The 6,508-nt window shown below is 38.2% G+C and overlaps 1 pseudogene; it reads left to right on the forward strand.

The window, feature by feature from the left end:
- The first annotated feature begins 3,104 nt into the window (after positions 1–3,104).
- On the forward strand, positions 3,105–3,223 carry LOC128501021 (uncharacterized; annotated as a pseudogene).
- The last annotated feature ends 3,285 nt before the right edge of the window (positions 3,224–6,508 follow it).

Below are 6,508 nucleotides of genomic sequence, written 5' to 3' on the forward strand. Positions count from 1 at the left end.
TAAGGAGAATCTAAAAGAGATAAAGGATAATGGTTAAGTTAATAAATAGGAATATCTTTATATAAAAGTATATATTGCCAAAATAATTTGATTCCCAATCATCCTAAATGTCTCATATTAGGGCAAGGCTTTCACACAAGTTAACAGCCTATGACACTTGGTATTTCCAAGTAGTCTCCCATCCACATACTAACCAGGGCCAGCCTTGCTTAGCTCCCAAGATCTGTCGACCCGACCCGACCTCCTGGGAGGCCCATTGTAGCAGGGGTGGACTCTGTATTTAGTCCATTATCTATATTTTTGGATAGGATCTTTCGCCCTTTTCTCATTCAGATTCCATCATATCTTATCGATACTACTGATTTGTTAAATAAAATTGCAGATATTAAACTTAAAAATCAGGCCATATTAGTGACCTTTGATGTAGCAAGTCTGTATACCTCTATTCCCCATGTGGATGGCTTAAATGCTATGGAAACAGCGGCTAAAAAATTGGGATATAATGGAGCCTCTTTAAAATTCTTGATGGACTTATTACATTTGGTCCTATATGAAAATTATTTTCGTTTTGATACTAGATTTTTTGGACAAATTCGTGGTACAGCTATGGGCAGACATTGACAGGGTACAGCATAACACCTATCACTATATACTGAGGCAGACAATGACGGTGGTACAGCATAACACCTATCACTATATACTGAGGCAAAATAAAGAAGCAGAGGCTCAGCACTTCAAATAATAAGGTGAGTTTATTTCACACAGGCAACGTTTCGACGCACAGGTCTTTCTCAAGCCTTAGAAATATTAGTGCACACATTCAAGTTTTTATGCAACAGCAAGTGATTAAGGGGTCGGGCACACCCGATCCTACATAACAATTTAAAGTGACAGTGCAAACTGACCAGTCTATATATAAAGTGACAGTGCAAAGATAGCCAGTCAATGTGTATATATCAATAAACAACATTATATAAAAAATATGAATAAATATGAAGGTGAAGTGATAAATATATTACAAATATATATATATATGTATCTATTATATAAAAAAGTGTACACAAATTTAAAATCAACACTGTACTACAAATACAGACACTATATGATCTAAAGATATTACTGTAACAAAACTGTGGTATGATAATATACAATATTAAAGATCGGTCTGTCAACGCAGTGGCACAAATATTATATAATCTCAAAATTTACAAAGAGGCATTAAATAAACCTACAGGGCCAGCTACGTCCCGGAATAACCATCAGCCGAGCTAAAATAAGGAGAATCTAAAAGAGATAAAGGATAATGGTTAAGTTAATAAATAGGAATATCTTTATATAAAAGTATATATTGCCAAAATAATTTGATTCCCAATCATCCTAAATGTCTCATATTAGGGCAAGGCTTTCACACAAGTTAACAGCCTATGACACTTGGTATTTCCAAGTAGTCTCCCATCCACATACTAACCAGGGCCAGCCTTGCTTAGCTCCCAAGATCTGTCGACCCGACCCGACCTCCTGGGAGGCCCATTGTAGCAGGGGTGGACTCTGTATTTAGTCCATTATCTATATTTTTGGATAGGATCTTTCGCCCTTTTCTCATTCAGATTCCATCATATCTTATCGATACTACTGATTTGTTAAATAAAATTGCAGATATTAAACTTAAAAATCAGGCCATATTAGTGACCTTTGATGTAGCAAGTCTGTATACCTCTATTCCCCATGTGGATGGCTTAAATGCTATGGAAACAGCGGCTAAAAAATTGGGATATAATGGAGCCTCTTTAAAATTCTTGATGGACTTATTACATTTGGTCCTATATGAAAATTATTTTCGTTTTGATACTAGATTTTTTGGACAAATTCGTGGTACAGCTATGGGCTCGAATGTGGCCCCGACCTATGCGGGTATATTCATGGGCATGTTTGAGGAGAAGTATATATATCAACTCCCAGCATACCATCAACATGTTAGAATATGGTATAGATACATCGATGATATACTTTGCATATGGGAGGGCCCATTTGAACCCTTACAGGAATTCTTAGTTAATCTTAATTCATTTTCGGATAATATTAAATTTGAGATGACATGTGATAATACCAAGATTAACTTTTTAGATACTATGATCCAAAGAAAAAATGACTCTCTGATAACCGATATATATGTTAAACCGACGGATAGAAACAATCTTCTTAGATATGACTCGGCCCATCCAGAAAGATTGTTAAAATCATTACCAAAAAGTCAATTTATAAGAGTAAAACGTATTGTTTCTGATGAGGAGACACAAGAAACGAGATTTAAAGACATGTCAAAAAAGTTTTTAGATAGGGGTTATCCCCCAAACTTATTGAATGATACATATAGATCGGTTAAGGAAACATCTAGAGTGGATTTGTTATCTAAAACACATAGGGTTCCTCAGAACAGACTGGCTTTTGTGTCCAACTTTGGTACCCATAGCAAAGATGTTACAAAGATTTTTAGAAAACATTGGCATATATTATCTGATGGCTACCCAATGATAAAAGAGTTTACATCGCCCCCTCTTATGGCATATAGAAGGGGTGGTACTATTCGGGATCAATTGGTCCACGCTGAACTTAAAAATGTTAAATGTGATAATTCACAGCGGTTTATGGGTTTAAAAAAATGTGGCAATTTTCCATGTTTAGGTTGCGTGGCCTGTCCTGATATATTGAAGGGGGACAGATTTAAACATCCACAGAAAGATAAATGGTACAATCTTAAATCCCATTATACATGTGAATCATCCTATGTAGTTTATATACTCACATGTCCCTGTAACCTTTTATATGTAGGAGAAACTACACAGAAGATCAAAAATAGATTTTCCAAACATAAATCCACCATCAAATTAAGAAAATTGGATTTACCGGTCCCATCCCACTTTGATGAGTTGAAACATAAATTGACGGACCTTAAATTTCGTGTTATTGAACAGATATCTAGACCTAACCGAGGGGGTGATCGAGTTAATATTCTAAAACAACGTGAAGCATGGTGGATTTATGAATTGGATACATTATTTCCAAATGGACTTAATAGGGAACTGGATTTAATGCCGTTCTTGTGAGCCTATGGCCATACTATCCTGAATACACCCGATCTCGACAGATCTTGGGAGCTAAGCAAGGCTGGCCCTGGTTAGTATGTGGATGGGAGACTACTTGGAAATACCAAGTGTCATAGGCTGTTAACTTGTGTGAAAGCCTTGCCCTAATATGAGACATTTAGGATGATTGGGAATCAAATTATTTTGGTAATATATACTTTTATATAAAGATATTCCTATTTATTAACTTAACCATTATCCTTTATCTCTTTTAGATTCTCCTTATTTTAGCTCGGCTGATGGTTATTCCGGGACGTAGCTGGCCCTGTAGGTTTATTTAATGCCTCTTTGTAAATTTTGAGATTATATAATATTTGTGCCACTGCGTTGACAGACCGATCTTTAATATTGTATATTATCATACCACAGTTTTGTTACAGTAATATCTTTAGATCATATAGTGTCTGTATTTGTAGTACAGTGTTGATTTTAAATTTGTGTACACTTTTTTATATAATAGATACATATATATATATATTTGTAATATATTTATCACTTCACCTTCATATTTATTCATATTTTTTATATAATGTTGTTTATTGATATATACACATTGACTGGCTATCTTTGCACTGTCACTTTATATATAGACTGGTCAGTTTGCACTGTCACTTTAAATTGTTATGTAGGATCGGGTGTGCCCGACCCCTTAATCACTTGCTGTTGCATAAAAACTTGAATGTGTGCACTAATATTTCTAAGGCTTGAGAAAGACCTGTGCGTCGAAACGTTGCCTGTGTGAAATAAACTCACCTTATTATTTGAAGTGCTGAGCCTCTGCTTCTTTATTTTGGATTTATTGAGGGACTTGGTGGTACCCTGGCTCGTGCACCATTTCACTGCTGAGTGCTGCATTCCAACCTCTCTTTTTGTGTATATACTGAGGCAGACATTGACAGGGGTACAGCATAACACCTATCGCTATATACTGAGGCAGACATTGACTGTGGTTCAGCATAACTCCTATCACTATATACTGAGGCAGACATTGACGGGGGTACAGCATAACACCTATCACTATATACCGAGGCAGACATTGACAGGGTACAGCATAACACCTATCACTATATACTGAGGCAGACATTGATGGGGGTACAGCATAATACCTATCACTATATACTGAGGCAGACAATGATGGTGGTACAGCATAACACCTATAACTATATACTGAGGCAGACATTGACAGGGGTACAGCATAACACCTATCGCTATATACTGAGGCAGACATTGACTGTGGTACAGCATAACTCCTATCACTATATACTGAGGCAGACATTGATGGGGGTACAGCATAACACCTATCACTATATACTGAGGCAGACAATGACGATGATACAGCATAACACCTAGCGTTATATACTGAGGCAGAGATTGACAGGGGTATGGCATAACACCTATCACTATATACTGAGGCAGACATTGACAGTGGTATATTGTAATCCCTATCACTATACATTGAGCCAGACATTGACAATAGTGCAGCATAACCCCTATACTAAGCCAAACATTGATGTGGTGTAGGCCTACCACTTCAGCGTCTGACTTAGTAGTGGGGATGCACCAAAATGAAAATTCTGGACTGAAACCAAAAATGACCCCCATCATAAAAAAATCTCCCTTTTATTAAAAGTAATTAACACACCAAAATTGGAGAAAATTCAAAAACAATATTAATATATATATATATATATATATATATATATATGATCCTTAACAGCAATTACACTCCTATCATGCCCAGGGATACCCAGATTCCAGCATGTACTAGCTGACTTGGCATGATAGGAGTGTGATTGCTAACAGCAATCACATTCCTATCATGCCCAGGTTCTAGCATGTACTTGTTGCCTGGGCATGATAGGAGTGTGATTGCTGTTAGCAATTTTATATATATATATATATATATATATATATATATATATTCTTATTATTGTTCACATGTGAACTCAGCACTGGAGGCATAGAATCAGGCATACAAATCCAGTATTTGCAGGTATACAATAATAATGTATGGAAACATAGCATTGCAGGTATAGATCAACTGGAAATCACATAAAAACTCAGCAATAAAGGTATAGATAAACCCCCCTAAATTACAGGCATAGATGACAGGTTGCACAATCCAAAAGCCAGCCCTGGCATCCACACTGCCCACATAGAACCTGACCAGCACTCAAATTACAAACATAACTCATGCTGAGTCAACTTTGTCCCCAAATTGCCTGGCCTGTGCCATCTTTATCCCATAAACACCCTGCCTGTGTCATCTTGATCCCCAAGACTCAAACATCCTTCTTGCGCCATCTTTGCCTTTCCACAAATCAATTATACATCTACGATACACACAAACACTTTTACAGTCAATTAATAATTCACTCTTTCATTCACATCATTAATTCTCACTCATTCACACAAATAATTTACACGTTGATTAATGCATTCTCACAAACTCATTAATTATCTCACTCATTCACACAATTCATCCACACATTAATTCTTTCATTTTCACTCATCCACACAATGCATCCACACATTAATTCATTCTCTCACTCATTCTCACTGTTTATTTCAATATACTTACTACCCTCTTTCTCACTAACTACTTCTCCTCCGTTTATACGCCCTTCTCACTGTTTACCCCCTCTCCCTCCCTTCTCTCTATCTACCCCATCTCACTATCTACCTCCTCTCACTATCTACCTCCTCTCCTTCCCTTCTCACTATCTACCCCCTCTCTCACCCTTCTGACTATCTACCCCCTCTCATTATCTACCCCCTCTCCCTCCCTTCTCACTATCTACCCCCTCTCCCTCCCTTCTAACTATTTACCCCGCTCTCTCTTGTTTCCCACTATCTACCCTCTCCTCCTTTGTAGTTAAACAAGTTTTGGACTTACCATTCAGAAGTTCTGCAGTGGGAGTGCGACACCTTCGTCTCCCTGCTCTGCCGCGGTGTGCGCTGCTTCACTGCTGAGCGCCGGAATATGACGCCAAGTGACGAGGCTGCCCGGGACCCAGGCAATCCGGGGACATGTGGTCACCATAGGTGGCACCCCCTGATGAGCGGCACCCTAGGCGGATTGCCCCCGCCCCCGCTAGGTACGTAACTGCCACACGGACCAGCCTTCTCCCCCCACATGCATCAATGAGCTTTTGCCACCCATGACCCAGTCGCTGTTTCATCTCTTTTCCTTTCTTGGGCCACTTTTGATAGGTACTGACCACTGCAAACTGGATAGTCTCTCACCCAGTCGTCTAGCAATCACAATTTGTCAAAATTGTCAGATCCTTACGCTTGCCCATTTTTCCTGCCTCTAACACATCAACTTTGAGGATGAAATGTTCTATTGCTGTCTAATATATCCC

Source organism: Spea bombifrons, chromosome 6 (genome assembly GCF_027358695.1).
Source record: "Spea bombifrons isolate aSpeBom1 chromosome 6, aSpeBom1.2.pri, whole genome shotgun sequence".
Taxonomy (NCBI): Eukaryota; Metazoa; Chordata; class Amphibia; order Anura; family Pelobatidae; genus Spea; species Spea bombifrons.